This window comes from Bubalus kerabau, chromosome 21, assembly GCF_029407905.1.
Source record: "Bubalus kerabau isolate K-KA32 ecotype Philippines breed swamp buffalo chromosome 21, PCC_UOA_SB_1v2, whole genome shotgun sequence".
Lineage (NCBI taxonomy): Eukaryota > Metazoa > Chordata > Mammalia > Artiodactyla > Bovidae > Bubalus > Bubalus kerabau.
Genome location: NC_073644.1, coordinates 59,024,140 through 59,046,156, shown reverse-complemented (window position 1 = coordinate 59,046,156; position 22,017 = coordinate 59,024,140). Strand labels below are relative to the sequence as shown.

General features: G+C 43.4%; 1 long non-coding RNA gene across 1 annotated transcript; it reads left to right on the top strand.

The window, feature by feature from the left end:
• The first annotated feature begins 7,680 nt into the window (after positions 1 to 7,680).
• Positions 7,681 to 21,801, top strand: LOC129636024 (uncharacterized). Its single transcript, XR_008706599.1, has 4 exons — positions 7,681 to 7,788; positions 17,997 to 18,162; positions 20,745 to 20,792; positions 21,718 to 21,801. It is a non-coding gene; the product is annotated as an uncharacterized LOC129636024 (long non-coding RNA).
• Positions 21,802 to 22,017: the final 216 nt, after the last annotated feature.

Below are 22,017 nucleotides of genomic sequence, written 5' to 3'. Positions count from 1 at the left end.
TATGTGTGTTTCATCTCGATAGCTGTGTAAGAATACTGTAGTATACTGATCCCAGGAATAAAAAAAATATGCAGCATGCGTTTGCATGTGTCTCTGTAGTCAACGTAAGAACTATATTTGTTCTCCTCCCACCGCCTCCCACCAACCTTTGTCTCTCACACTCACCATACACACCATTCACACAATAGATTTTCATACAGATCAGAGATAAAAGACCAAACGCTGGGACTTCCCTGGCAGTCCAGTGGTTAAGACTCTGTGCTCCCAATGCAGGGGGCATGGGTTTGATCCCTGGTTGGGGAACTAATGAAAAAAAAGACCAAATGCTGACAACAATGGAGAACAAATCATAAATTGATTTGTTAGCTTACACTTAAACTTCAAGCAAAGGAGATAACTTTTTGTTTAACAAGCTCTGCATTGATTACAGACCAACAGTGACCTCTAATGTATAAAAACACATTAGCAGCGAGGAAGGGTATTTGATTTCTTGAGTCATTTACAGCTGGGCAGCCTAACCCAGCTGGTACTTTCAAACGTGAACTATATTAGGATAAAACAGAGAGAGGAATGTAAGTGCACTGGTTTTGAAACTGAACTATAAAAACAGACATAGAGAGTTACTTCATGTAACTTCATGTAAAGTTTAAAAATAAAATTAAATTTAAAAAAAAAAAAAAAAGAGAGAAGAGAGTTACTTCATGACTTTGTTCACTGTCTTTCTTGTTGTCAACGTCACCTAATAGTCAAGCCTCAGCCAAAATACCTGTATATACAGTATTAATTCTACTACTACATGTGATACACATTTAATGAAGTTATTCATTCAATAAATTTTTACTGAATGTCAGTGGTATGTCAAGCGTGAGGGGTACAGCTCTCACTGAGTATCAAACAAATATTACATTTTCTTTCTGTACCATTCCCTACATTTTCTCTATTTCTATCCCCCAAATTCCTAAGAATTTGAAAAAAATACAATTGCTCTCTTTTTTTAAGTTTTTAAAAAAATACTGACTTGACAGCACTGAGTCTTACTTGTGGCATGTGAGATCTTAGCTGCAGCCTGTGGGGTCTAGTTCCCGGACCAGGGATCGAGCATGGGCCCCCTGCCTTGGGAGCGTGGAGCCTTAGCCACTGGACCACCAGTTCAGTTCAGCTCAGTTGCTCAGTCATGTCGGACTCTTTGCGACCCCATGGACTGCACCACGCCAGGCTTCCCTGTCTATCACCAACTCCTGGAGCTTGCTCAAACTCATGTCCATCGAGTTGGTGATGCCATCCAACCATCTCATCCTCTGTCATCCCCTTCTCCTTCTGCCTTCAATCTTTCCCAGCATCAGGGTCTTTCCCAGTGAGTCAGTTCTTTGTATCAGGTGGCCAAAGTATTGGAGCTTCAGCTTCAACATCAGTCCTTCCAATGAATATTCAGGACTGATTTCCTTTAGGATGGACTGGTTGGATCTCCTTGCAGTCCAAGGGACTCTCAGGAGTCTTCTCCCACACCACAGTTCAAAAGCATCTATTCTTTGGTGCTCAGCTTTCTTTATAGTCCAACTCTCAAATCCATACATGACCACTAGAAAAACTACAGCTTTTACTAGATGGACCTTTGTTGACAAAGTAATGTCTCTGCTTTTGAATATGCTGTCTAGGTTGGTCTTAACTTTTCTTCCGAGGAGCAAGCATCTTTTAATTCCATGGGTGCAGTCACCATCTGCAGTGATTTTGCAGCCCATAAAAATAAAGTCTCTCACTGTTTCCATTGTTTCCCCATCTCTTTGCCATGAAGTGATGGGACCGGATGCCATGATCTTAGTTTTGTGAATGTTGAGCTTTAAGCCAACTTTTTCAGTGTCCTCTTTCGCTTTCATCAAGAGGCTCTTTAGTTCTTCTTCACTTTCTGCCATAAGGGTGGTGTCATCTGGACCACCAGGCAAGTCCCTATAATTGCTCTCATAATTGAATATGTGTATGTATAACATGCCTCTTTCGCTTTAGACACCAAGGCCTCCTAAAACTTCTTCCTTTGAAATAGATTGCTAGAGCATGTGCCCTCCAGCTCTGCTGAGTTGTGCATTCCACATGGACTACACCCAGAGCTGGTTCCAGGCCAGACTGCCCCCTACCTGCCGTGTGATCTTTGCCACTTCAGGCTCTCAAAGCCTCTGCCTTTTCAATCTGCAAGAGAGCAAGAGCCACCTGTGCCTTGTAAACTAAAGCGCTGTAAGGAGTTATGAGGGAAAGTGAAATGAAAGTCGCTCAGTCGTGTCTGACTCTTTGTGACCCCAAGGACAGTAGCCCGCCAGGCTCCTCTGACCGTGGGATTTCCCAGGCAAGAAGCCAGGAGTGGGTTGCCATTTCCTCCTCCAGGGGATCTTCTCCACCCAGGGACTGTGTGCCCCGCTCACTCACATCCGCTTCCTGGAGCTGCAGTGTGAAATAGGACAGTGACACTGGCCCCACGGGAGCTGGGGGACTGACTGCGGGGGAGGGGCACACGCGGCTGATTGACCACGATGGGCAGCGGTAACCACAGGGTGGCCATCACGGAGATGGAGCCTTTCCAGCTTGCACCCAATGACGTCACACCAGCTCCTGCCAACTTGCTCTGCTTCTCTAAGGCCCATGGGGTGGGCAGAAGCCCTGGGCTCACTCTCTGGTCTCAGCTGTGTGATTCAGCTCCTTTGCTTTCAGGAGAAGGAAGAAAGCAGTGGAACCATGAAGGGACAGGTTGGGGTGTCCCCTGGGCCCTTTTTTCCCCCGGTGGAATTCCTTCTCGGTGACACTATCCCCAGCTACCTCTTCTCTGCCCAAATATGCAAGGGGTCTGTGGTGTGCAAAAAGTCACTAAGAGGTGGGCAAAAATGGGTGGATTGGCCAATTCTAGTCACTGTGTTCAGTCTCAGCTTAGCAATCACCTCATTCTGGAAGCCTTCCATGAGTCCCTAGGTCTCCCCCAGACCAGGGGGCACTTAGGACATGTCACTGTAATGGCCGGCTTACCCCGCTCATCTCTACCCAACACTAGATGTCAGCTCCAGGAGAGAAAGCGCCAGGGGGTCTTATGGAACCCAGGATCCTGCCCCTCACATGTATGAGTGACCCCAGACATACAGAAGTCCACAGTGGACAGAAAGCAGGAGAAATGCACAGGGAAAGGCCTTCCTTCTCCTTCTAGGGGTCTCTTCCTTGGAATAGGACTCTCTTCCAGGGGAACTGAGATGTTTAGAAATGATTCCTTTTTTCTGACATGTTTGTTGGTGGCAGCCTTGCAGAGGGTGTGTAGGAAGCGGAGGGCGTGAGCTTCCAGGCATTGACGAGACAGGCAGGTGGTCTTGGGGGATGGGAACTGAGAGTTTGGATGAGTTCCTCCCAGAGCACGGGGTTTAGATATGCTCCTCGCCAGCCCATCCCTGGAGCCCAAGAGGAGGCCCAGGCAAGCACACTGGGAGAACTGGTGTGAGAGGACCCCTCTTTGCTGCAAGGAACTAGGTCTCACGATCCAACCTGTAAACATATAGTTGTATGTAGCATGTGTGTGCGCTAAATCGCTTCGGTCGTGTCTGACTCCTTGCGACCCTGTAGACTATAGCCCACCAGGCTCCTCTATCCATGGAATTCTCCAGGCAAGAATACTGGAGTGGGTTGCCGCTTCCCTCCCCAGGGGTTCTTCCCAACCCAGGGATCGAACCCACACCTCCTGCATCTCCTTGCACTGGCAGGCAGATTCTTTACCACTGGACCACTTTTATTGATGTATAGTTGATTCATAGTGTTGTGTTAGATTCAGATGTACAGCAAATGGATTTAGTTATATACATATTCTTTTAAAGATTATTTTCCCTTATAGCTTGTTACAAGATATTGAGTATAGTTTCCTGTGCTATACAATAGGTCCTTGTTTATGCTATATACACTAGTGTGTATCTGTTATCTCCTAATTTGTCCTTTCCCTCTTTCCCTTTTGGTAACGTCAAGTTCATTTTCTATGTCTCTGAGTCTCTTTCTGTTTTGTAAATAAATTCATTTGTATCATTTTTTAGATTCCACATATAAGACATAGCACATGATATTTATCTTTCTCTGTTCACTCGGATGCACGTCTTATTTTTTTTTTTTTTTTGGCCACACCTCATGGCATGCAGGATCTTAATTCCCCAACCAGGGATCAAACCTGGTCCCCCTTCAGTTGAAGCGCGATGTCTTAACCACTGGATCACCGGGGAAGTCTCTCAGATGCACTTCTGATTCACAGACATTATTAACCGTCAATATGTTTTCAAGTACCTGCCATAATGGGGAGCTGATTTATAGGCTGCCTTTAAGAGGTGGCATTAAATCAACACGCATCCAGAGAACTCCACTGATGGGGGAGGCTGTGAATGGAACCCCATGACTCAGTGACCATTTTGCAAAATAGAGTCTGGGCTGACAGTGTTGAGCGTAGCTTAGGTACCTAAAGTCTCTGACCACCTGCAAATCCTTATATATTTAGAACTTTCAACTTCTTTTTTTCCCCCTCTTAAATATTTTCTCACAACTGCTAACGAGAAGCAACCCTGATCAATGTGGTTTTTAATTTCTTTCTTTTCCTCTCTGCCATGCTGAGAAGAAGTCTGCTAGTCAAAGCAGGTGGGGAAGAGACAGAGGCAAAGAGACACCCTCAGACTGGAGTCTCAGCCTTGGCGTGACCCCTGAATCTAGTTCTTTCTGTTTCCTGGCTGCCCCTATCATATGGCCTCCTTTGCAGCTTTCTGTATTCTAGTCACTGCCCCAGGCGAGTACAGACCTCTCGTGCCTTTCAAGTGGATCCGGAAGCTACTGTTGAACATTTTCTATGTTTAGCCAGCTCACCAAAGCACAAAGTATGAAATACAAGATGGAAGATTTGCTTACACTTAAGCACTGAGGGGTTGTATATCACATATATTTAATATCATCTCTATTTAATAAACGGGGGGAAACCCATAAACTCACATGGCGTATATGAGTACTTGTTTTAGTGGGTCCTCACTTCTGCTTGCTCACACACACCATGCTTTGCCCGTGAGTGACCTTAGCAAGCATGCCAGCCACCTCACCAGCGTTCTATTCCAGAACTCAATTACCCCTCCACACATTTCATGCGGGTGAGCTGTGGCCAGGGAAGCCTTCCACCATGCGCTGCCACGGACCGTGGTTCCTGCAATAGAGCTACTGAGATGCACATGGGGAAAGAAGCATATGGCTGTCGACAAACAACCCCAAATCTTCCAATTTATCCCAAGTTCACGGATGGGTAACTTGAACTCCAGGGACTGCACAAGGTCACGGAGCTAACTGTGAGAGGCGGAAAAGTCCCCGTACTTCTGACTTCGAATTCCTGGCCAGTTCCTTCCTTGTCTGAAAATAAAACACGTTCGTAACATATCTTGATGCCTTTCCTTTCTATCTTGATTGATGCCGCCTATCATTTGCCTGTCACGGTGGGACAGAAACTGAATATACCTACACTGCTCAGTCACTTCTAATACACCTTAGCATCTTATATTGCCTTGAATTTATGCTTTTTCATACTGTAACTGTTTCAACTGTAACTGTTGTCCTTCTATATACAAGTCTCTGCTTCAACTAGCTGGCTGTGTTACTTATGGTCGTGGGCAATCAGGGCTTTGATTATCTTCTCCTGGAATTATATTTTGTGATGTTATTCTTATTTGTTAATAGACTTCCATGGCTCAGTTGGAAAAGAATCTGCCTGCCAAGGCAGGAGATATAAGAGACCTGGGTTTGATCCCTGGGTTGGGAAGATCCTGTGGAGAAGGAAATAGCAACCCACTCCAGTATTCTTGCCTGGGAAATTCCTTGAACAGAGGAGCCTGTCAGGCTACAGCCAATGGGGTTGCAATAGAGTCAGACATGACTTAGCAATTAAACAACAACACACACAACAAATGCTCATGAGATCACATTCTTTATATTGGAGAATACAGTGGTCGTGAGAATGGGATGTGGAGGCAGGACTGAACTGAACTGAACTGAATTGAAGATCTATATTCGAATCTTGCTTTTTCCAGACTACTTGAGACACTTCATGCAAATTAATCATTCTGTAAGTTTAGGATAATAATCTTTTGATGGTTATTGAAATATAACATGAGATAATGTACAAGCAGCTCATACAGTGTCTGACACATTTTTTTTATTCTCCTTTTTTAATTTTTAAAATTTATTTTTCCTGATACATGTCAATAAGCTTTATTATAAATATTAATAAGCTGATGGTTGGATGGCATCACTGACTTGATGGACATGAGTTTGAACAAGTTCAGGAAGTTGGTGATGGACAGGGAAGCCTGGCCTGCTGCAGTCCATGGGGCTGCAAAGAGTTGGACATGACTGAACAACTGAACGGAAGGCCTTGCTAAGCTGTGGTAGGTACTGTGCTAAGCTCCTGAGGACAAGAAGAAAAACATGGTCCTTCCACTAAGTCACATGAGGTGACATACATGTAGACTATCAGTTATAAGCAGTGTGACCCCTGCTATGCTAGGAGGCTCCAGGGCATGGGGATTCATAGAGCAGAGTCCTGTTTAATTTTCTCAAGTCAAATCATGCATGGTCTCTGCTTCCTCTGTTTTAAATATGCTGGATAGCTATATTTTCATATGTATTCTTTGTGTTATGAAATGGATTATAAATTTGTACCCTTGTATTTTGAAATGGGTTTTACTCACAAAACTGTGTGTACCAAATCTTGATGAACCTACTTGCAGAGCAGGAACAGAGACGCAGACGAAGGGAACAGACTTGTGGATGCAGTGAGGGAAGGAGAGGGCGGGACAAGCTGAGGAAGGACCACTGACACGTGGACCCTGCCGGGTGTAAAGCAGCTGGTGGGAGCCTGCCGTATGACACAGGGAGCTCGGCTCGTGCCCCATGGCGACAGATGGGTGGGATGGGGGGAGGAAGGCTCGAGAGGGAGGGGACATATGGATACTTATAGCTGATTCACGTTGTGGGTGCAGCAGAAACTAACACAATATTGTAAAGCAATTATTCTCAAAATCAAAAAACAAACTGAGATCAAAAGCATGGGGGAAAGGAGATGTTTAGTGTCTCAAGTTTTCCATTAAAAATCAACCTCTGGGGCGAGAAAAAGAAAAAAATTCACTGGAGATTGTGAAGCGTGATTTTAATTATTTGTGATTCTATTCTAGGAATCTAACCCTTCCCTCCTCTCAGATGCTAGTCACCTGTAACTAGGTTTACTTGGAGGAGCTGAGAAACGTCTGCTGGGTTGGTTCATTAATCTATTATATAACATTCATTGAGCCCACGGGGACTGAGCTGAAGAGAGGGCATAAAGCGACTCAACCCCAGTGCCCAGGTCTTGTCCTCAAGGGGCTTCTCTGTAAATGGGGGAGGCAGACAGGTGGGCCGCGTTCAGTGGATCACCAAAGGTTTGAAGCCAGGGTGGAGGAGGTGATTGATTCTGCTGGGCCACAGAGGGTCGGGGAGGCAGCACCTTGTGGGGTGAGTGAGTAATCACTGCCAATTAGAGTCAGAAAATCTTTTTCTTCTTCAGAGAGAAGCGTTGCAGGTAACAGCCTACAGGCAAAGGCATGAAGTGATTAAGGCAGACAAATACATTATCACATTTCATTTTGAGGGACTTAAAAAGATGGAGCTGTTCTCAGGGGCAGGGTTTCATCCCAGATGGCATCAGCTGCCTTCCAGAGGTCTCCTGTGCAGTGGGCAAGACTCATCCTTCCAAACGGAAAGGAAATTAATGAGAGAGAAGAGGTATGCGACATGCTTTGGGAACATTCTTTTCATGCTTACTTAAAACTGAAAATATAAATGTGTTCAATTATATAAGTAGCTGAACAACATGCATAAATTTATTATAATAGAAAGAGGAAAAAAAACCCCTGTAATCTTACCTTCCTAGAAAGAGCTACTGCTGTTGGTATTCCAATGACCAATCTTCCAGATTTTATAATGTGCGAAAAGAAGTGAATAGGAAATCAAATCATATCTATTACTTTGTACACTTTTCACTCAACACTGTAGTGTGACTATTTTACTCTATCATAAGTAGTTTATTTTAAAATATTTTAATATATATGTTTACAAAGCAAAATAACAGGCTTCCCAGGTGGCACAGTGGTAAAGAACTGCCTGCCAACGCAGGAGACACAGGACACTCAGGAGGCTGGGGTTAGATCCCTGGTTCGGGAAGATTCCCTGGAGGAAGAAATGGCAATCCACTTCAGTATTCTTGCCTGGAAAATTCCATGGGCAGAGGAGCCTGGCGGGCTACGGTCCTTGTGGTCGCAAAGAGTGGGACACGACTAAGCAACTGAGTACTCATGCATGCCACAAGGCAAAGAAACTGTTATAACTTTAAGAATGAAAAAGTAACAGTAAAAGGCAAATGCTACAAACCAGTAAGTATAACTTACAGATAACACTTGGAGTGTCTACTATAATAGACAAATCTATTTTAAAAACAAAACAAAACCCCCAAACAGAGAAGACAACTGAAAGATAAGGACAGACCCTTATTCTATAATTACTACTCTATAAAGGTAATGAGAATTTTCATACAAGATGGGCATGAACTGACATGGAAGCTGCATGTCTCTGTGTGAGAGACAATCAAGATGGACTTTCTTGTAGGATTTATTGGACCTTTTCTTGGCATCAAGGACTATGATCCACACTTTACATCTGTTTGCCATGACCCTATTAGATACTCTCATTTGTACTTGATATATTGGTATATATATTCAAGTCTCTTGAAATAGAGACTTGAAAATGTTATATAACTTGACCAAGGTCACACAGTGCAAGGCAGAGTTGGAGCCTGAATTTGTACAGCTTGACTCCAGAATCCACAATAGGCACTGTGCTATACCCTTCTGGACAGACACTGTCCAGACAGACATCACCAGACAGACACTGGTGATGGTGGGGTGATGTGGCGGGAGAGGTGGGCAGAGTGCAGAGTCAAGTGCGTGCTCAGTCACTTCAGTTGTGTCCGACTCTTTGGACACAACCATGGACTGTAGCCCGCCAGGCTCCTTTGTCCATGGGGATTCTCTAAGCAAGAATACTGGGTGGAGTTGCCATGCTCTCCTCCGGGGGATCTTCCCAACTCAAGGACTGAACTCTTATGTCTCCTGCATTGGCAGGTGAGATCTTTACCACTAGCACTACCTGGGAACAGATGTAAATAAAGAACTGGCAGAAATGGGGCCATGAGGTCATGAAGAGTCGGACAGGACCAAGCAACTAAGCACAGCACAGCCCAACACAGAAGGCAATCAGTTTTGATACATTATGTATATTCTCTGCATTTGTTTATAACCTGCTTACTTCAAATGGGTTTGAAGGAGTTTAGATTTGATATCTTCATCTCTGAACATTTTTCTTATGGCCAAAGTTTTAATGTCACTAGGGGCTTTACAGGTGGCATGAGTGGTAAAGAACCTGCCTGCCAACACAGGAGACGTAAAAGACGCAGGTTTGATTCTTGGGTCGGGAAGATCCTCTGGAGGAGGGCATGGCAACCCCCTCCAGTATTCTTGCCTAGAGAATCCCATGGACAGAGGGGCCTGGCAGGCTATGGGCCATAGGGTCGTAAAGAGTCAGACACAACTGAAGCGACTTGGCACAAACGTCACTAATGTTTATAACCTGGCCCATTGACAAGTCGCATCCCAGTACATCTGACTTAAAAAAAAAATTATGTGACAACATTTAAGGCTAATTATGTGAGGATCTGCTTCATTACTTGTCCATAGGAACACTAAAGAATAATTATCTGTGTAGTTGGCTAAGTCATGTTGGACTCTTTGTGACAATGACCCCATGGACTCCAGCCGGCCAGGCTCCCCTATCCATGGGCTTCTCCAGGCAAGAACACTGGAGCGGGTTGCCATTTCCTCCTCCAGGGAGTCATCCGGACCCAGGGACCAAACGCATGCCTCTCGCACTGGCGGCAGGTTCTTCATGAGTGAGCCACCAATGAAGCCCCTAATCTGTGAGTTTGTTTCAATAGCTCATAACTATATTTAAACATCACAAATCTTTCCTTTATGCTGAAACTGCTGAGATAGGAATCTTAATTGAGAAAATGAGTTGTGATGAGAAAAGAAACAGAGTAAACAGTAAATAAAATAAAAAATAGAAAATGTATCATCTGCTTGAATATCAGTTGGATTTAGCATGAAAATATATGAACCAAAAATGTGGCTGTCTTGAACAAAGTTGTATTATTCTCATAAGCAGATATACCATGAGCCTATATTTGAACTTTATTTTTATATTCTTGCATGTAAAGACTGCCCTTACCATCTTCAGCTGTTAAATTTAATTACAAATTTAAAAATAGTGGAAGAGCATTGGGAATGCTTCATAAGGTTGTATTCTTTGCCTTTAGGCCATTCTTGTGAGCTAGAGTAGAGGAAGTGGAATCCTAATTTTAAAGCTGAGTGAAGTGGGGGTTCCCTGGTGGCTTGGTAGCCAATGCAGGAGACACAGGTTTGATCCCTGGTCCAGGAAGATCCCACATGCCTTGGCACATCCAAGCCCGTGTGCCATGACTATTGAGCCTGTGTTCCAGCACCCGGGAGCCGCAACTCCTGAAGCCCGTGGGCCCCAGAGCCCATGCCCTGTAACAGGAGAAGCCACCGCGATGAGAAGCCTGTGCAGGACGACGAAGAGTCGCCTCCATTCACCGCAACTAGAGGAAAGCCCTTGCGGCAATGAAGACGCGGCACAACCAAAGAAAAGCTGAATGAAGCAGAGAAGATTCTCAGCCAGACTTGTAGAGCCTTCACTTAACCAGGTCCAGTGACTCCTGAGCCAGTGCTCTTTCTGGAAAATTCATTCTACTCTACTTAGAGGGCTCCCAGACAGGGAGAAGGAGGTGAACGGCCAGAGCACACCACTCAAGCCAGAATTTCTGGAAACACTGCGAATGTTTTAGAGGAGGAGCAGGATCATGGGGGACCATCCCCCGTGAGGTCAGGAGGCCAACTCTTGCCTCGGTGTAGTCACTAAGTGGCTGAGTGACTCCAGGCGGTTAATTATTTCATGACTATAGGAATAACTAGCTTTCAGGTAGTAATAAACGAACTCTGTGAATATGAGACAAGAGTAAGTTCTTTTTTTTTTTAAAGAGAGAATTTCTTTTCTTGGTGGTGAATTTTCCCCCTATTGGCACAAAAGCTTTTTGGCTTGCTGGTTGCTTTTCTGGAGGTCTGTGTACATGTTCTTCTTTGGGCTCATCAACCACTCAGTTTAGCCAGATCACCTGTCTGGGTACCAGCTTTTCAGTCTGGAAACTGAGCCGAGATTATCCAGACGTGTGGCCGTAACTCCTTCATCTTCTCTTTCTGTCTTTGTTTCTCTGATGCCATCTTTTCCTGAGGATAGAGGAACAAAAACCAAAGCTGGTCAATTTGGTTCTTCCTAGGAGTTATGAATTTTTTGTTTGTTTTCATTTGTGTGAGAGGAGGTTGCAGGGGACAGATAAGGTGAGGTGGATGGGGACTCTTATTTGTTCAGCCTCCTTCTGTTCCTAATTACCAGGGATTACAGCAAGGTTGGCTGGATATTCCAAACGATTTATGACATTTTTAAGGAAAGCAAGGAGAAAACAAATTTGGGAAAATCTTTCTCAGTTCTTGAGGATTCGGTTTTTGCTATATGTGTGGTCATTTTGTATTTAGTTCAGGGTTTTAGGGGAAAAGCAAACCCCAAATCACAATTATATTACATCATAACACATCCCAGGGCACACCTGTAAATTTTGCAGCTCTCTTCTACCCAAAGAGGATCGCTGTCAGACTTCCAACGAAGAGGAGTCTGATTAAAGTCATGGAGTGCATGAGTAAAAACTAGCATCTGAGATGAATAATAGGGAACGAAGGCATTTTGTCATAATTTAATTTTTATTCGTTTCTAGAGAAAAAAAATTGCTCAACATAACATAAGCTGGGCCCACTCAAATGGGGGGCATGCATATGTTACCCGTTCTGCCAGGCTCACAACCAATTGGAGTGTTAGCTATTTATAAATGCAAGGTTGACTGAAACCATCCCGCCACCACGCAGAGCTCCCTCCTTAATAGAAGAAGATCCACTGGTAGGTGTGGGGAGCAAATGTTTAACAAGCGTTTTCCGGCCCTGAAATATGGAGGAGGAGAAGAAACGTATGGCGGTAGCAACCAAGGCCATCGAATGCGGGATGAGAAGACTTGGGGGAGAAGGCCAGGGAGGGAATCAGCGTGTCCATATGGGGACCTTCACCGACTGGGAAATCGGGGTGGGGGGTGGGGAAGGCAGGAAACGCACGTGAGGAGGAGAGAAAGGGAAAAGCAGGTGGCTGCTTTTGATGCTAGGTGGACTTGCTTCCACTGGGACCTAGAGGTGCTTGTTTGGGAAGGGACGATCGCGCCACCCGCCAGGCAAGCTGTTTTCAGCGTGTTGCTCTATTGCTGGGAAGAGGGAAGACAAAGAGATAAACTCCTTTTCTTTGGCACAAAAGTGTTTAAATTGGGGAACTTGCAGTTATTGAGGGGCGGGAGATGGAAAGAATATGTATTTGTTGGGTTGCACTGAGTTGCAACTCCCAGGAAAAAAAAAAAATCAACCCGAAGGACGGTGTGGGTTCCTTTCTAGAAAAGTCAGGGACAGTCTGGCTACAGGGCCAAGTGTATCCAGGGCCTCAATAATAAATGTGGATCATTCCATCTCTCCATTCTGTTCTCCTCCAGGTTTACTTCAGTCTTGAACTGCACACTTGGTTCAATAGTCGCCTCCACCTGCAGGCCAGGACAACTTAGATTTCTGCCTGTGGGTAAATAGCTTACTCTCCTCCAAGAGCTGAACGACGGGAAATTTCAGCCTGACTTTTCCTTGATCTGGGTCCCAAGACTGCCCTAGAGTTGGGGGTGGAGTCAGACCTAGTCACGTGTTAGGACCGAGTACAGACCTTCGAGTGGACGCTGGGTGCCAGAGAACAGAGCCTCCAGTGTGTGGGGTAAAGGCAGGAGGTGCTTTGTTCACCTCTTCTCAGGGGAACCTCCTATAATTCCTACGAGAACGTCGTCACTGCTGCCATTTTGTAAGTGAGTAAACTGCAACTCAGGTTCAGTTAACACTTGGGATAACAGAAAGGGGAGGAGATGGGGTTTGAACCTGTTCCCACGGGCTCTACTAGCATTCTTTATGTAAGTGTCAAAACCCAGGTCCTACTGGTCATCTAACTAAATTCTCCTCAGCTATTTGACATTTCCACCAACCCACCCCTTCCCCTCCCCCAGCTTTGTTTAAAACAACTGTAGGGAGGCAGGTCCAGGGTGACCCTGAAGCATCTATAGGAGGGTGGGGAATACCACCTTTGCTGGCATCAGCGCCCCTTACATTTACCTCTATAAGAATAGGAAGGTCCGAGCGTCCATCTAGGACCTACAGACTACCAGGGTCGCGGGGTAAAGCAGAGCACCCCGATTCTTTCCCTCCCCACTTACAGCAGATCATGGTCACCTCACACCTGCTTCTACCTGGCACCCTGGGTCGCAAAGGGTCTGACAGGACTGAAAGCAACTGAATACACAGGCGTACAGAGTTAAGGGATTACTGCTAAGTCACTTCAGTCGTGTCCAACTCTGTGTGACCCCAGAGACGGCAGCCCATCAGGCTCCCCCATCCCTGGGACTCTCCAGGCAACAACACTGGAGTGGGTTGCCATTTCCTTCTCCAATGCATGAAAGTGAAAAGTGAAAGGGAAGTCGCTCATTCCTGTCTGACTCTTAGCGACCCCATGGACTGCAGCCTACCAGGCTCCTCCATCCATGGGATTTTTCCAGGCAAGAGTACTGGAGTGGAATGCCATTGCCTTCTCCGAAGGGATTTCTAGTACCTAATATTACTAACCTGAGAGAGGAGCCTTTTTTGCATGACCCATTGTGCTTAATTTTAAGTCAATTTCAGGATTGGGAACACGTGTACACCCGTGGCGGATTCATGTTGATGTATGGCAAAACCAATTCAATATTGTAAAGTAATTAGCCTCTAATTAAAATAAATAAATTTAAATTAAAAAAAAAAGATATCCTTACTTTGTGGAAAGACCAAATGGATGGGCAGATTGCTGGGACTTGGTAAGACAAAGTTGTGTCTGTGAGGGGTGAGGCTGAAAGACAGGTGGGGAGTTGGGAGAGAAGGAAGGCAGGTAAAGGCAAGGGATTTTGACAGCAGAATTTTTCTTAGGACTCGAATATTTGGGGGCCAAAGTCTTATTATGATACAAATTCAAAACACATGATACAAAGCTAAAGTACACAAAAACATTCATCCTGCAAAGCATATCTTTCTCTTGGTGTGCACTAAATTATCAGTTTCTTGTGTATCTTGGTAAAGATGTCCTTACACAAAGATGTAAGTATATCTTCATTTTCCTCCTGAAAGTATGTGTTTATGCATTCTGTAAACACATCCTTGCACATTGCTCCTTTTTTCTTTTAACAGATTAATTGGGATCATTCCATTATAGAGAGCTACCTCGTCTTTTTCCCCCTTTTAATGTTCTATGGATTTACCAGTTTGTTTAAATTATTATGGAATGGTTTCAAAGATGTTATTTAAAGACATTCTTTGAATGTATTATTTAAAGTTCTCATGGATAGCTTCTTAAGTGGCTTCTAATCTCTTTGCTGTATTAAACAAAGTTGCAGTGAATATCTTCGTAGGTACCTAATTTTACACGACAGAGGATGAGATGGCTGGATGGCATCACCGACTCGATGGACATGAGTTTGAGTGAACTCTGGGAGTTGGTGATGGACAGGGAGGCCTGGCGTGCTGCAATTCATGGGGTCATGGAGAGTCGGACACAACTGATCGACTGAACTGAACTGAGTGTATTTTTAGTTTCAATTTCTGTAAGTGGAATTATTAAGTCAAAGGGTAAGTGAATAGAAAATTTTGTAGGTATTATATATCTATAAATAGATATTTGCTAAATTTTCATCATGGAAGTTGTGTCAGTTTACACTCCTACTCTTTAAAAAAAAATCCTTAAAACTTTTTTTTAAACTGTGGTAAAATAACTTAAAATAACCACTTCTAAGTGTACACATCACTAGTGTTACGTATATTCACACTGTTGTACAACCAATCTCCAGAACTTCTTTATCTTGCAAAACAGAAACCCTGTGCCCATGAGGAGTTTGAGATCAACATATACACGCTATATATAAAATAGGTAATCAACAGGGATCTGTTGTATAGCAAAGGGAAATCCACTCAATATTCTGTTATAACTTAGATAGGAAAAGAATCTGAAGAAGAATAGATACATGTATAAAGAAAGAAAAATAGCAGTAAGTCGTGTCCAACTCTTGCCACCCTTTGGACTGTAGCCCACCAGGCTCCTCAGTCCTTGGGATTTTCCAAGCGAGAATACTGGGGTGGGTTGCCATTTCCTCTCCAGGGGATCTTCCTGACCCAGGAATCGAACCCAGGTCTGCACCACAGCAGGCAGATTCTTTAGACTGAGCTAGCAGGGAGCATGTATATGTATAACTAAACCATTTTGCTGAACACCCGAAACTAACACAACATTATAAATCAATCAACCTCCAATACATTTTTTTAACAAAAAAATTTTTTTTGGGCTCTGCTGTGCAGTACTTGAGATCTTAGTTCCCTTACCAGGGATTGAACCCTTGCCCCCTGCAGTGGAGGCTCAGAGTATTAACCACTAGACTGCCAGGGAAGTCCCTAAAACAATTTTTTTTTTCAAGGGGAAAAAAATCCCCCTGAAACTCTGTGCCCAGTTAGCAAAAACTCTCCATACCTCCTAACCTCCACCCCTGAACAACTACTGTTCAGCTTTCCATTTCTATGAATTTGACTATTTTGAATATTTCATAGATGTGAAAATATACAGTATTTGCCTTTTTTTTATGACTTACTTCACTTAGGGTAATGTCCTCAACCTTCACCCATGTTGTAACATGTATCAGAATTTACCTCCTTTTCCAGGGCTGAATAATATTCTGTTTTGTGTACAGAACACACTTTGTCTACTCAGTTATCTGTCAGTGCACAAAGAGGTGCCTGCATCTCTTGCCTATTATGAATAATGATGCTATAAATGGATGTGGAAGGATCTCTTTGAGATCCTGCTTTCTGTTCTTTTGGATATATACCCAGAAGTGGAATTGCTAGATCATATGGTAATCCTACTCTTAATTTTTTGAAGTACCACCATACTATTTTCTATTGTGGTTACACCATTTTACCTTGTTAGCAACAGTATACTCCTACTGTTATGCGTGACCATGCCTGCTCTCTAACACTTTTGCCAATTAATAGTGTATGATTAAACACTTGACTTCACTTGGCATTAATCTCTCTCTCCCCTTGTTTTCTCTCTGTATTTCTCTTTTTACAAATGTGTTTGAGTACCTTTTCATCTGTTAAAAGTCATATATTTCTTTTACCACCAACTGTGACAATATCCTTTGCCCACCTTCCTCTTGAACTGTTAGCCCTTAGATTTGCAAAGATTTTTTCTATTAAATAAGATTTTTTTTGTTTGTTATTTGTTTTCCAGTTTGTTGTTATCTTTTGATTTTGATTTCTCTTCAGTTCAGTACAGTTCAGTTGCTCAGTCGTGTCCGACTCTTTGCGACCCCATGGACAGCAGTATGCAAGGCTTCCCTGTTCATCGCCAAGTGATTGCTCTTGCTGCTGCCGCCGCTAAGTCGCTTCAGTCGTGTCCAACTCTGTGCGACCCCATAGACGGCAGCCCACCAGGCTCCGCCGTCCCTGGGATTCTCCAGGCAAGAACACTGGAGTGGGTACCTGATTGCTCTTAGACATGTTCAATTTTGTTGTTGTCCAATTTGTCTAGCTACACTCTGACTTCTGGGTGGTTTGATATTTTCTTTAGAAAGTCCTTTTCTTGCTTCAAAATTCTAAAATTCCCCGTGTTTTCTTCGAGTAATTTTTACATTATTTTGTGGCTCAATATTGACTGAGCCGGGTCTTGGCTGCTACAAGGCTTTTCCCTCGTTGCGGAGGGCGGGGGCTACTCCAGGGGTCGTGCGCTGGCTTCTCCTATGGTGGCTTCACGCGCTTACATGCTGCTTACGTGCTCTTTACGTGCTCTTGCGGAGCGCGGGCTCTACGGCTCGCCGGCTTCAGTAGCTGCAGCATGAAGGTCAGTTGTGGTTCCGGGGCTCTAGGGCACAAGCTCAATAGTTGTGGCTCCTGGGCTTTGTTGCTCTGCAGCGTGTGGGATCTTCCTGGACCAGGGAACGAACCTGTGTCTCCTGCATTGGCAGGTGGGTTCTTTACCACTGAGCCACCAGGGAAGCCCTGGAAATGTGTTTTTAGATCCTACTTGCAAATCCATTTTGGTCATTTTTCTTCCTCTCCTGCTTTAGTTCATAGCAAACCTGAAAACCTGTTCTACTAAGAAGAAGAAGAGTGGAGAGTTTGATCCATGGAGGTTGTAGTGGCAGCAGGGATCAAAGTGAGGGGACCTGCAGAGAGTGATGAGAGTTTTGGACATAACTGTTGGGCCATTTGCATGGCATCTTGTTACGTAAGCATCTGGGGATGTCATGGTTTCCCCCACCATACTGTAGTGTGTATGTGCGCTCAGTCACTCAGTCATGTCTGGCTCTTTGTGTTCCCATGGACTGCAGCACACCAGGCTCCTATTGTCTGTGGAAATTTTCAGGCAGGAATACTGGAGTGGGTTGCCGTTTCCTTCTCCAAGGGATCTTCCTGACCCAGGGATCTAACCCGCCTCTCTTGCATCTCCTGAATTGGCAGGCAGATTCTTTACCACTAGCACCACCTGGGAAATCACAAATTATTTTAATTGCGTGATTAGTACTTTGATACCTGTCTCTTTTGATAGATTCCTGCTTTCAGAAGGGCAGGGAGCATGCCTGTGTCATTTGTTAATGTTATCTTCAGCAGAATACCTGTCTCCAGAAGTATACAGTGAATGACTAAATTTCTGAGGTCTCCAAACATATGTCCCTCACCCCCACCACTACCACTCCCCGACTCCCCAGCAATCTGTGCATTATTTAAGGAAAAAAGCTGCATCTTGATTTTCCTTCTTCCAAGCATTGCAAGGGTAAGTATTCATTCTATGCTTTTGGAATAAATGAATTCACATTGTGAATATGACAAGTCTACCAATAGCAACTGATCCAGTCCACAGGCTTGAGAGTAAATACTTCATTCATCCAAAGTGACTAAGCTCTTGGAAACTCAAAAAATTGAGGAAAATCTCAAAGTCTTTCACAAGAGTAACTGGAAATCCTTTCATTAATCCTGCATGGACATCAGGATGTTGACTTTATTTTTTCCTTGGCAAAGGAAAGGAAAACTTGGACATTCCTATCGCTTTCTGACTTCTTGAGGAGGTCTTAGGTTAAGAAGATCAACTTGGCAACACTGCTGTTTTCCACTTGAATTAAAGTGAATTATAGCTTAGGTTAAAGATAAAAACAAATAAAAATAGCATTTATTCATGTTAATTAAGAGCAGTTATTTTATTTAGGAAAAAATGTTTTCCCTTGTCAATGAGATAATTTTTGGGTTCCTAGCTAGCTAGGTTGCTTAAAGATTCTAATAGGCAACCAGATAGATTCTTGTTTTTAAAAAGACACACATTTTGTGAAGTAGAGAATGCAGGTTGCTACTTCATTTCTTCTGAAGACAAAAGGAAAACAAATTTTTTTTCAAGGTTAAAGAACTTATTCTTAATTTTTAAGGCTGCGTGTCATCTTACCATAGTGAGTTGACAAAAGTGCTCAGTTTGCAAGGAATTAAAAGATCAGCAAGAGTGTAGTCCCAAAGTTGTCCAATTATGTGATGTCTCTAAAGGGAGAAGGGGTGTTTTCAAGGGCAAGATTGAAAAAAAAGCAATCACTGAACTAAAACCTTCTAAAGGCCCCAAGTCAGGAGGCCACCAAAATAGAGCCATTGAGAAAGAAATTCATTTGAGACTGAATCGCAGAGTAGCTTTTGCTTGGAAAACGTCAAAAATGCTGATGCCCTAATTAGTGTCAAATCAACCTTCTAGAAAATATATAACTGAGTTATATTGTACTTTTAAAATAATTTGGAATCTTTATCGTGTATTCTACCCAATGGATGAAAAAATTACATTAAAATACCCCAGAGTTGTATTACTTTGCATACAGTTGCATCTAATACTATTTTATATTCCACTCTTTCAACTGGGCATGATTTTGTACCCACATTTTGCTTATGGCTACATGGTCCAGCCCTCATATTCTTTTAGGAGATACATAGTTTATCGAACTTTTAAGAATTTTTATTTAAGGAAAGGAGTTTTATGACTTTCAAATTCAGGCAGTAACTGCTGACAGGACTCGGGGAAGCGGAAGTTGCCTGCATTTAAGAGAATCCTGTAAGTGCGTTAACAAACGATAAGATGTGCTTTGAATGAGCTCATCCGTCGTTTGAATAAAAACTGCTGGGAAGGTGGTGCTTAAGCAGTTTGTGGTCTCTGATGCAAATAGGGTTGACGTTCCCTTTGCTTATTGCATTGTTCAAGCTTCCTTTCAAAGCTGGTACCCCCACACCTCAGCCTGGCTCTGCGGAGCGCTGGTCCCCAGCCCTGTCTGCACATTAGAATTCCCAGGGTTGGGGAGAAGGAGGGGACTTGGAATTTCAGACACTCAGGCCTTATCCCAAATTAACTGCTTCAAAGAAGTCTGGATGTTGGTATTTTTTTCAAAGCTCCCCAAGTGATTATAGGTGCAGTCGGGGTCCAAAACTACTGGTCAAGAGAATATATTAACAATTCCATCATGTCCTTTGATTTCTGTAATTAGCTCTGTTTAGGTCACCAGGAAGCAAAAAGTTTATCTTGATTCCCTAGATAGAAAGTTTGTCAAGGGATCCCAACCACTAAATTGAAAATGAAATAGCCTGAAATACAGAATGTGTTTCGAAATATTTATTCCTTAAGACGTATTAAGCATGTACTGTATGCTCTGCTTTAAGTATTGCGAATGATTGAAAAATGAACGAGACACCACCTCCCAGGTTTTTTTAAGTATGACCAGAAAGATAAAACCTGTCAAATGAATCACAGTTGTCGTTGTTCAGTCACTAAGTCGTTTCCGATTCTTTGTGACCCCATGGACTGCAGCACTCCGGGCTTCCCTGTCCTCCAGGGAGGGACCCAAGAATACACGGCAAAAATGTGCTTTGATTCAGGAGGGACCGAGAGGAGGAATGCAAGCGGAGTTTAGTAAGACTTCTACTAGGGAAGATTTTGAAAAGGAGATTTAAGCTACTCCTGCCTGCACAACCTGAGGGGGTAGGAGCTGGTTGGGCAGAGGAGAGGAAGGAGTCTAAACCAGAGGGAGCCTTGTGAAGAAGGGGGACTGGAAGGAGCTTGGAGGGAGTATTTGGGGAACAAGTGGCTGGTGTGGCTCCGGCTTAGGCCGTATGGAGCAAAGGACTGAAGAGTCCAGTAATAATGCAGGTCTTGAATTTCAGTCCAAGAGTCCTCCATTTTGTGTTAGTCATGTGAAAAGGAGCCCCCGGGAGAGACACTTTCCCCTTTGGAAAATCTGGGAGCATAGTGAATGTAAAAACGCAGGATTGAAAAATGTCCTATCCTGATAGAAGCCCAGAGAGGTAGAGATGTCTAAATCCATCCCTGTCTGGCCTCAGGTTCCTTCGAATTGTTCATTCTCCCAGCGTGGCCTCTGCGAAGGCTGGGTAAGTGCTCTGTGTTTTTTCCCCCTTGCCACATTCAATAATGGTTAAAGACTTAATTATCTTTTTATGAGCCCAACAGTCCTAGTTTTCTGTTGCTCAAACACAAAGACATCATCTGTCTTCGGCAGACATTCAGCTGTTGAATAGGAGAGAAGACAGTGGCGGGAGGGTGGAGGTGCGCGGCGCGCGGGCTCGGGGAGGGCGCGCCCTGGAAACGGCGGACCTGCGGGTGAAATGCGGTAAAGCCCGGGCGAGAGCTCGACGCGCGCTCGGCCCGGGTCAGCGCAGAGTAACTGCCGAAAACATTTAGCTCAAGTAGGAGCTAGTGCACTCAAGGGAACAGGACTCTTGTGCTTTTTGCTTTTCTGTATTTTTAAGACACACTTTCCTTGGTATCTTACAATATCATCATGAAATATTAAAAAGACAAGTATAGACTTTTAACCTTATGATTTATCAAAATCTCAGCTTTAGACCAGTGTGGATCACCTGTTTTTTGAAGGAATAAAACAGTATATACCTACAAAAATCTGTGCTGTTTATGGCTTTAAATTTTGACACAGTGTTTACATGTATGTATATTATTTGACAACTTTTTTTTAATGTTAAACAATAAAAAAATTTTAATTGAAGTATAGTTGATTTGCAATGTTTTAGGTGTACAGCTAAGTGACTTAGTTATATATATATATATATATATACTTATTTATATTTATATTCATTTTCAAATTCTTTTCCATTATAGTTTATTACAAGATGTTGAATATAGTTCCCTGTGCTATACATTAGGACCTTGTTGTTTATCTATTTTATTTTATATATATAGTATGTATTTGTTAATCCCAAATGTCTGTGAGTCTGTATCATTTTTTAAAAACAATATTCCACATATAAGTGATATCATATGATATTTCTCTTTGTCTAGGCAATTTCCTTTTTCTTTAACTCAACATTCTCAGATGAGATTTACTCATCTTGATTCCCTTCAATGGATGGTGTGTATCCTGTTCTATGAAGACACCACGTCCATGCACGCTCATAGGTATGTGGGTGACTTCCAAATGACCACTTAACAGCTGACGCTGCAGTGAACATTCCCATGCAGATGGGAGAGTCTCTCTTCATACATCTAGAAGAGGGATTCTTGGGTTATTGGGGGTGAGGGAGTCCAACTTCATGTGGCCAAATTGCTCTAAAAAACAAAACAAATGGACAAACGTAAAAC